This window comes from Papio anubis, chromosome 1, assembly GCF_008728515.1.
Source record: "Papio anubis isolate 15944 chromosome 1, Panubis1.0, whole genome shotgun sequence".
Taxonomy (NCBI): Eukaryota; Metazoa; Chordata; class Mammalia; order Primates; family Cercopithecidae; genus Papio; species Papio anubis.
In genome coordinates this window covers 130,284,374-130,294,543 of record NC_044976.1, presented here as the reverse complement: position 1 = coordinate 130,294,543, position 10,170 = coordinate 130,284,374, and positions in this window count along the sequence as shown.

Here is a 10,170-nt window from a genome sequence, read left to right as displayed (position 1 = left end):
ACAAAACCGATTCCATTCAGTTCTTTGTAGTTAGGTTGGGAAGAATGTGCAGCAGAGGGGTGCATGGGGGATGTGGGAACTTGCAGACAAGGTGGGGATAGTGGCTGCTTTAGGGAATCTGGAGGAGCTGGGTGTGATCATTGTGGTTGCTGGTGGGGAGTGGACAGGATGGCCTTCTGCCACCCGTCTGTGGCCATTGCCCTCCCCAGTCTTCTTAGATGCATTTTAGCAGGATGGGCAGGATGGGACACTGAGCGCCAAGGAGGAGACTGAAGCCTTGACAAAGGCAGGACATTGAGCAGAGGAGGATGGGGTGAAACTGCTGATCACATTGTCACAGAGGCTGAGTTTGAGGTGATAGCGGACTCCTGTGTAGGTTTCTTGAGGAATTAAAGAAGGGAGGAGGAAGAAAACTTGTAGTACATGTTAGTAAGTTAGCCATGTTCCCATCTGCGAAGAAAAAAAGCCTCAGTTTTGGAGCTAGACAGATGTGAGTTTATAGTTATTTAATAAACTTTCAAAGCCTCAGTTTCTTTGTCTGTAAAATGGAATAGTAATAGGGCTGTTTTGTGTGACAGGCATATTACAGAGCCTGGAACATGCGGCTCAGCAAATGGTTGATCCTCAACCCTCCACATCCCTAGAATGTAATTTCATCTCCCCCTAGAATGTAATTTCATCTCCTACAAGAGGACAGGCCTGGAGGTACGGATCTAACCCCACAGAGGTCAAGGGCAGAGGCTGGGGGAGTGGGTGGTCCACCGGGAGGAGAATAGAGAATGAAGAATGAAGCCTTGGGATTGAACTTGGAGATGGCTCACCATCTTGGGGAAGAGGCAAGGAGTCCAGGAAGCCACCAGTAGAGAAGGAGGAGAACCAGGACTTGCCTCTGAGTCCTGGAATCCACATGCCGGTGTGAATATTGACAGGAATCCTCATTAGTAATAATAATCCTAATGATAACAGGAAGTACCTGAAACACAAGCTCGGCAGGGTCATGGAGTCAGTCTGGGGATAAGCTGCCAGAATCCTCAGGGTGGCCCCCTGGGCCAGGGTGTACCCTCCCGTGCCCTTTCCCATCTGCCTGCCCTCAGTTCCTGGCACTCAGGTCCCCTATGGCCTCCCTCTGGGCCCAGGGCTCACTGTGGTGCCCTCTGTAGCCCTGACTTTGACAACCCCTCCCAGGTGGAGGGTCCCTCCTGAAGGGTTGCCACACAACTTTCCCAGAGCTGAGGAGGGACCTCCCTGGCAGGTGGGAGTTGGGGGACACATAGATTTTCTTCACCGTTTTTGGGAGAATTCATTCAGCCTTGGAAGTGAATTCCTTCAGCCCAATCCAGACCCCACTTCCGGCTTGCCTCTGGCCTGGGAAGCCTCCTCCTGTCAGTCCCCTCAGATGCCTCTAGTCTATGCTCCTCTTCTGCCTGGATGCCATCTGCAGCCTCGTGACTCTTCCCTGCAGTCACTCACCTGAACTGGCTCCTGTGTCTCCCCAAATGTTGGGGTTGTGGCTCCAAGTCCCTGCCTCAGCCCCGTCCCCACCTCACCTCAGCCCTTTGCCAAGGCTGGTCCGTGAAACTCCCGTACCTTTCTCTCCTTGTCCTCTTTCTTCAGAAAGGCAGACTGGCCTTACCCTGTCCTCTTATCCCAGTCTCTTGCCTGCTCTCATACAGTGTTTGTTATCCTCACCCTGTCTTGGGAGTGTCCTGTTGTCCTCCCATCTCCATCAGACTAGAGTTCCCCTGAGAGCAGGGGCCATGTCTCTTCCCTTCTCAACATCTACTTTCTTGAGGGCTCAGAATGCCTCTCTGCGCTGACCTGTCCTAAAATTAGTGTGGTGGAGGAAGTTTGTATTAGAGACTCCTCCCTCAGCTTAGGAGTCTAATGACAATAGTTAATGCCTGTGGTTGCCTCAAGGACATGATGTGGAAAATGCCACATATATCCGCCCAGATCCTTCTCAGAGGTGCATGTGAACATTGCCCTCCCCAAGCGTGTTCATCACCTGGTGAGCAGAGTCAGCAAGGGCCTGGGGAACAGCCTCACTGGTGGTCTGGGCCTCCCAGGGATAGGGCGTGGGCCATGCCAGGCTCAGCTCTATAGGACAGGTCATGGTTTAACAGACTCTGTTGGAAGCTCTTTCCTGTCCCGCACGCAGGCTTCTCACTCACAGTTTACTAAGGACTTAAAGGTAGGCCATGTTTGTGATCACTGCCATAAAAACATTGAGCAACAGATCCTTGGTCAGGAGCCTAACCTGCTATTACAATGTTGTTCCTGTGGGGAAATCTGCTTCTGTCTTTTCAATAAACATTAGCCTTCCCGAGACTGCAGCACACAGTCTGAGAAAGTGAGGAATGAGGATGGGAATAATCTCCTCCCCAGCCCCCCACCACCTCTCTACCTATTCACCTAAAACCTGCATGCCAATAATACCAAAATTTATATACCCAGGCCAGCCCTCTCTCCTGCACTCCACACTCACATACCTGCTTAGATGTTTAACAGATGTCTCAAACGTAGCATGTCCCAGACACTGCCTCTACCCCACCTACTGTCTTCCCTGTCTCAGCTGATGGAGACTCCGTCCTTGTTTAATTCCTTTCTCTATTTCACCATTCCCCCGCCACATCCACTGGGTCAGGAGGCTGAGCAATATATTGGGTTGAATCATATGAAAATTGTCATTTTTGTAAGTTTAAAACACAGTCAAATACAGGTAATTTCATACAATTCAATCTAATAAAGGAAATGTAAGATGACTTGAGGAAGAAAAGTTATCTCTTCTGCTGCTCTGACTCCACCTCCTATAAGGACAACTGGGACATTCCTATAACCTAGTAGATGTTGGCAGAGCTGCTTCAACATGAACCTGGGCATGGAGGGACCACGAAGACAAGAGGACCTCCCACAGCACTCTCAGTCCACACTGGTCGGGGGCCATGGTGTCCTGGTCAGCTTCTCTACCACCTGGACTGAATCCTGCCTGCCCAGCTCCAGAAAGTCCTGAAACATTCAGGAACCAAAGTTCAGAATGGCAGGGAGTGATGGAACTGCCTCAGTAGCCATGGAGAACTGTCCTGATCCCAACCCCTCTGAATCTAATCCACCTCATGCCTTGTCCTACAGCATTCACAGCCCCATATAGATTGTGGAGGTGGAGCCCCTGATGCTGTCTGAGGAGCCTTTCCAAGCAACAGGGGTAGTGACTTGGACAGGCAGGCATGGTCAGACACAGAAGGGCAGTGCATCAGTCACTCCAAAGTTGCTGGCTTCATAGATACCAGATTGTATCTATCGGCTTTGCCTTCATTGCAAATCCAGAAGCAAACCCTTCTCTCCTGTTACCTCTCAGCTCACAGCCACCCTCATCTCTTGCCTGCGTTACAGCAGCAGCATCCCGACTGATTTCCCTGCTTCCTCCCTCCCACCTTCAGTTCATTCTCAGCAGAGAAGCCAGAGGGATAGTCAAATCATTCTTCTGCTCAAACCCCTGAAATGACTTCTTAAGATCAAATTCCTTACACTCGTGCTTCAGGCCATCCATGTCACTTCTCTGACCTAATCGATCATTCTTCTTCCTGGCTGTCTCCCCGGAGCATCACTGGCACCTCATTGTTTCTTGAACACCTTAGGGTCCTTGTTCTGGCTGTTCTCTTTGCCCAGAATGGCTCTCCTCCGGATTTCCCAATGGCTTAATTCTCACCTCCTTCAAATCTTTGCTCAGTTTTCTCCCTCTCAGTAATGCCTACCATGGCCACCTTGTTTAAGATTGCAGTACCCTCCTGCCTGCGCTCGTCATCACACTTATCCACCTCCTACTCTGCTTTTTTTCCTTTAATCTGTAGCACTTATCCTCCTCCAACATGCTATAACATTTATTTGTTACGGTGATTGCTAATTGACTTGTCCCCGCCTTTCTGTAAGCTCCACAAGGAGGGACACAAGGTAGGGATCTTTGTCTGTTTTATTCGCTAATGTACTTAAGCTCCTAAAAAGTGCCAGGCATATGGCATACACTCAATAAATATTGTTTCCAAGAAAGAAAAGGGATGGAGGAGACGGACCAACTGCAGCAGGAAGAGCTAACCCCCATCCCCAGGAGGTGAGACTTTAGTAAGGAGCTGCCTGTCTCCTCCTGTGTGGCCAAGAGGTCCCTAAGAGGTGTAGAAGTTTGTCTGAACCCAGCCGACTGATTATACTGCCTGGAAGGGGAGATGCAGACATGGAATCTCTTGGCCTGAGAGTTTCGCCTTCCTCAGTGGAGGGGATATCTGGAGAATGCCCATTTTGTCCAGCTGCATGTTCCCTAACCTTGAGTTAACCACTTCGTTACAAAGTGTGTTTTGGCGATGTGCTTACTGAGTGTCACCGGTAGGACTGGGTGTTAAACCTGATCCGTCTAGGAACATGGAGCCTTCCAACTGAGATGATTAATCTCCTTTAGAAAAATTAAAGAACAATGGACACAACTGTTGATTCAGGCTCATGCAAAGCTGGGAGAGTTGATGCTAAGAGACCACTTGAGGGAAAGGCTTCTGAGAGGAGGAGTGCCTGGGGCTGGGCCTGGAAGTGTTGGTTGGAGACCAAGATGGATAAAGAAGGATATTCTCAGCTGGGAGGCAGGGGGAAAAGCCTGGTTAAAGGGGCAGAGTGCATGAGTATGTCGGGGCAGGGGACAGACAAGAGCCGAGTCTGTCTGGAATCGAGGGTGCTGAATTGGGGCTGCCAATAGCTGAGTCATCTCCATCTTAAGGTCTCTGAGGTCTCAGGTTGGCTGAAAGGGAAGGAAGTCTTCCAGCTGCTGTGCTCCCCAGCAGGGGTGGGCTGAGGGACAATCACGGTATCTATGAAGCCAGCAACTTTGGAGTGACTGATGCACTGCCCTTCTGTGTCTGACCATGCCTGCCTGTCCAAGTCACTACCCCTGTTGCTTGGAAAGGCTCCTCAGACAGCATCAGGGGCTCCACCTCCACAATCTATATGGGGCTGTGAATGCTGCAGGACAAGGCATGAGGTGGATTAGATTCAGAGGGCTGGGACTGCATGTGACAGTTCTCCATGGCTGAGGCAGTTCCATCACCCCGCCATTCTGAACTCTCTGTCCTGAACAAGCCCAGGACTTTCTGAGCCGGGGCAGCAGATTCAGTCCAGGTGGTAGAAGCTGACCAGGACACCATGGCCCCGCACGTGTGTGGGACTGAGAGTGGAGGTCCTCTGTCTCGCGTGGGTCCCTCCATGCCCAGGTTCATGTTGAAGCAGCTCTGCCAACATCTACTAGGTTATAGGAATGTCCCAGTTGTCCTTATAGGAAGTGGAGTCAGAGCAGCAGAAGAGATGACTTTTCTTCCTCAAGTCATCTTACATTTCCTTTATTAGATTGAATTGTATGAAATCACCTGCATTTGACTATTTTTAAACTTACAAAAATGACAATTTTCATATGATTCAACCCAATATATTGCTCAGCCTCTAAGAATCTGTTCCTTTTAAAGCCCCTCTTCCCTGATAATTAAGGACCAATTAACTTCTGACTTCACCCTAAAACTAACTCTTTTTTTTTTTTTTTTGAGACAGAGTTTTGCTCTTGTTGCCCAGGCTGGAGTGCAATGGCGTGATCTTGGCTCAACACAACCTCCGCCTCCTGGGTTCAAGTGATTCTCCTGCCTCAGCCTCCCAAGTAGCTGGGATTACAGGCATGTGCCACCATGCCTGGCTAATTTTGTATTTTTACTAGAGATGGGGTGTCTCCAGATTGGTCAGGCTGGTCTCGAACTCCTGACCTCAGGTTATACGCCCGCCTCGGCCTCCCAAAGTGCTGGGATTACAGGCACGAGCCACTGTGCCCAGCCAAAACTAACTCTGTATTTCCAGGTTTGGTAAATGGCACCTCCATCTGCCTCTTTACTCATGTCAGAGACCTCAGTGTCATCCTTGACCACTCCCTCAACCAAGGATACTAAGTCTTGTCTATTCTATTCTACCTCCTAAACATGCACTGAAGTCACCCACTTCTCTCCCTTTCTCTCCCCACCTTTATTCCAAGCTATGACAAGCTATGATGGTTTCTTTGTAGGATTCCTGCAATAACTTCATTTTCCTGCCTTCACTCTCGGAACCTTCAATCCATTCTCCACGCAGCTGCCAGCATGATCTTTTAAAATGCAAGTCTGATTGTGTCATTTCCTGTCCTAAAGCTCTTCAGTGGCCGGCTTTTACATTTATAATTAACTTTTAAATTTCTCCATGTCCTATCAGACCCTACATAATCTGACCTCTGCCATCCTCTCCTCCCAGAGTCCCTCCTGCTCATTGCCCTCTGTCCCTGGGGACCTTCCCTCAGATGCTTACAAGGGCAGAGATCTTTCTAGAAGGGCTTTTGTAGATGCTCATTCCCAGCGTGGCAGCTCCCCCACTCTTTGCTTTGCTGACTCCTCCTCTCCCCACTGGCCTCAGCTTGACTCTCCTTCCTCAGGGAGGCCCTTCCCTCTGTCCACCCACCAGCTATATTTTGCTCCCTTGTTATTCTGGCTCTTGGTTTTCAACTATTTTCTTCTATAGAGATTAGCACAGTTTTAATTAAACATTTGTGTACATTTGTACAGTGTCTGTCTCTGCCTGACTAGTCGGCAAGCTTCATGAATGCAGAGACTCGCCTGTCGTGCCCACAGCTCTATTCCTAGTGTGTCTGGCATGGAGTGTGTACTCACTAAAGACGTGCTGAGAGAATGAGTGCCGTGGACCCGTGAATCAGTCCTCCAGGAAATCAGAGCCCGCTGTCCCGAGTGTGATTCCAGACCCACATTGCTGTGCTCATTTTGAGCTGCAGTGAGAGCTGGGGGTTTCCTCTTAGTCATGGGGGAGGTGTCCGGTTCAGGGGGTGGGAAGGAATTATGATGGAAAAAGTCCAGGGGGAGGGGTCCCCATATTGAGGCCCACCGACAACATTTGTAATTATAAGTTGAGTTAACACATTATTACGTAAAATATGTTCTACCCTCCTAGCTTGACAAATATACCTTCACAATGCCTTGGAAGGCTGGGTTTGGATTCAGAAATCTTGGACTCTTTGGGGTTTCATACCAGAACTCCCAGCATAGGAAGAACTGGCTCCCTTGCCCAGGCCTTAAATCGGATCCTTTCTCTTCTCACCTGCAGTTCCAGCCCACACGGCGAAGAGCCTTGTGCCCACAGCTGTGCACATCCCGAGCTTCCTCCACGCCTTGTCCATAAACTGCCCCTCAGCTACCCTCAGACTCAGGGTACACGTAGGCATTTTAACCCATCTTCAGAATTCCCATCTGTATTTCTGAAATGTGATCTAAAAGGGGGAGAGGGAGCTACAGGTGAAAGCACCGTTGTCTCCTTGCCTATGGAGGAGAGCCAGAGCTGCCCTTCTGCAGTACAGGCCAGGGCAGCAGCCTTCTTGCCTTGCTGTAGGGGTGATATTGTCTGTGCTTGTGGCTTCCTGGGGTAATTGGATAGGGAAGGGACCGACAGGCATCCTGTTAGGCTTGTCCTTTCTAGACGCAGCCTACAGAAGAATAAACGCTCCATTAGCAGCTAGCTGGAGCTGGCTGAGGCTCTGGCTAGTGACTCTGGCCTCTGGTGTAGGCTTCCCTCAGATGAGTGCACAGATGAGAGCTCTACCTTCTCCTGACTGCCCAGGCCTCAGGACAACAAGTAAGCCAAGAGCCTCAGGCCTTCCCTTGTACTTCTTGTCCTTCTCCTGGGAGTGACCAGGCCTGCGGTCAGTCCTTCTGCCATCTGCCTCTCTCACGTCCTCAGGCGGAGGCATCCTTACGTGTGGGGATCTGTGCTCCGTGCTCAGGAGGGATCCAGCACCCTGGGTGTGTGTGGGGGTTGTTAGGGATTTTCTGGGACTGTTAGGCTGTCAGGTTTTTATCAGTGAGGGGCAGGAGGGATCCCAAGGTATTTTTGAGCAGGGAAGAGAGAGGTCCAGGCTACCAACTGGTTGTATCTGCTTTGCTGGGGGGTGGGAACGGGGGTAGTGGCTCCCTGGCCTGGGAGCAGGACTGCAGTGAGTATGCTGGAACTCTGAGCTCCTGCAGTTAAGCCAACTGAAGGTGGGCATATGGTTGAGTGGGTCAGCCAGCAGACAGAGCTCCGACCTCTTCATTTTCTCTCTGGTTAGGCTGAGTTCAAATGACTTTACCTGACTTTGGAAGACTCTTGAGGAGGCTAAGCAGGCCCAGCCAGTGGGTACAGGCTTGAAGACCAACAGGGTGGGCTGGCAGACAGGACAGCATCAGCATCTCAATCCAGGTGTCCCAGCCAGGACCACCCCAACCACCACCAGGAGAATGGAACCAGCCCCCAGCCCTTGTGAGCAGCTCTCCCTTTTCTGCACTATCTCAAGGGAAATCTGAAGACAAGCTACCAGCATGAGATGTCCTGGTGTTCAGGCAACACAGTTAAACAAAAGTGTGATGCTGCTGTGGGAAGGCCTGCCCCAGGACACTACCATACCATGCCATCTTCTGTTCCTGCCAGCTGAAGTTTTATTCCCAGGCAATGCTTTCTCCTTTTACCATTTCCCCTGGGACCCTGACTGGCTTTCTTTGGGGACTGAGGTCTTACAGGCCAGGAGGTGCCTTTGAGCTCGTGTTAGGGGCTGTGTCCCTGTGAACTCACTGGAATCCTTTGTTGACACACTGCTTTCTTACCAGTCTGTGAGCTCTTTGAAGGCAGGGCTTGTGGTGCTACTATTTAGTAATTCCTGTATCCCAGTTGGTGCTGACACATAGTAGGTGCATAGTAAGTGCTTATTGAATGAACAGATGGGTGCATTTCCTGTTCTACAGATACCTGTTCAAGCTTTGTTTTGTACTTTATTTTGTTAACCCAGTTAATGCTTCTGACAAGATGTCCTACAACTCCTCCCCACCCCATCAAAAAGGAGGGCCCTTGGCCTCAAATAGGCCAATCAGGCTCCGTTGGTGGGGAGTTGAATCTTCAGTGAGCAACTGGGGAAGATAGAACAGAACTATTTTCGGAGGCCCTGAGGCCTGCATCCTCAAGGCTACCTGGCTTTGTCTTTTCTGAGGCTTGGTCAACATTTTCCTTGGTTCTCTAAGTTACTCACAACTTTCTAATACATTTCCTCTTTTACTTTAGTTAAAACCAGAGTTGGTTTCTATTGCTTGCCTCCAAAGAAACTTGACTGATGTAAGTGTTTTCCTATTATTTTTAAATCTCCTAAAGAACATAAAATTTTTAATGACTATATATGTTATATTCACTTATTTGACTGATTTGCTGGGTTTTTTTCCTGGTAATGGGATTATTACTTTCTATCATCTCTTTTCAATTCTGATACCTTCCCAAAGCAACATACTATAAAAAAGGCACAAGAAGGGAAGCTGGAATAAATTGTCTTTAGAGAAAGCTTGGCTTTTTTTCTGACACCCTAGCAGAATCCTTTCATTGGCCTCTTTTGACCATCTCTTTATTCATTCATTCATTCTTTTTATTTCTTAATTTTAATTATTTATTTCTTTTAGAGATGGGGTCTCACTGTGCTGCCCAGGCTGGTCTTGAACTTCTGGCCTTGAGTGATCCTCCCACTTTAGCCTCCTTAGTAGCTGGGACTACAGGTGTACACCACAGTGCCTGCCCATTCTTTCTTTCATTTATAATTCATTATTCTAAGTCTCTAGTCTACAGTATTGCTCTGAGATGGTTTCTGCTTCAGCAGATTCGTTGAAACAGTTTACTTCATATTTGGATTTTCCCACTTGTCAGAACATTCTTCCTTGGTAATCTAGTGCAGTGGAAGGGACTGGACTGATTTAGATAATCGAAAGGTAATTCTGACTGTGCCTCTAATTATGTAATTTCAGAGGAGTAACATTCTCTTTGGATTTCGGTTTCCACGTGAGAAATAAAACAACTTGAACTGAGTAACTACAGATTTCCTTCCAGCTTTAAGATCCTATTATTCATATGAGTCAATATCTGCCTTTTAGTGATATGTTCCATTGGCCCCAGTTACACAGTCTGGGCTTATGTGATAGCCCTTCAAATATTTGAGAACCTATGCGCCCGTGAGTGTTTTGTTCTAGGCTCAACATAACCAGTTTCTGTAATCATTTCTCATATGGTAAGGTTTTTAGACTTTTCACCATTCTGGTCATTCTCTTCGGGACA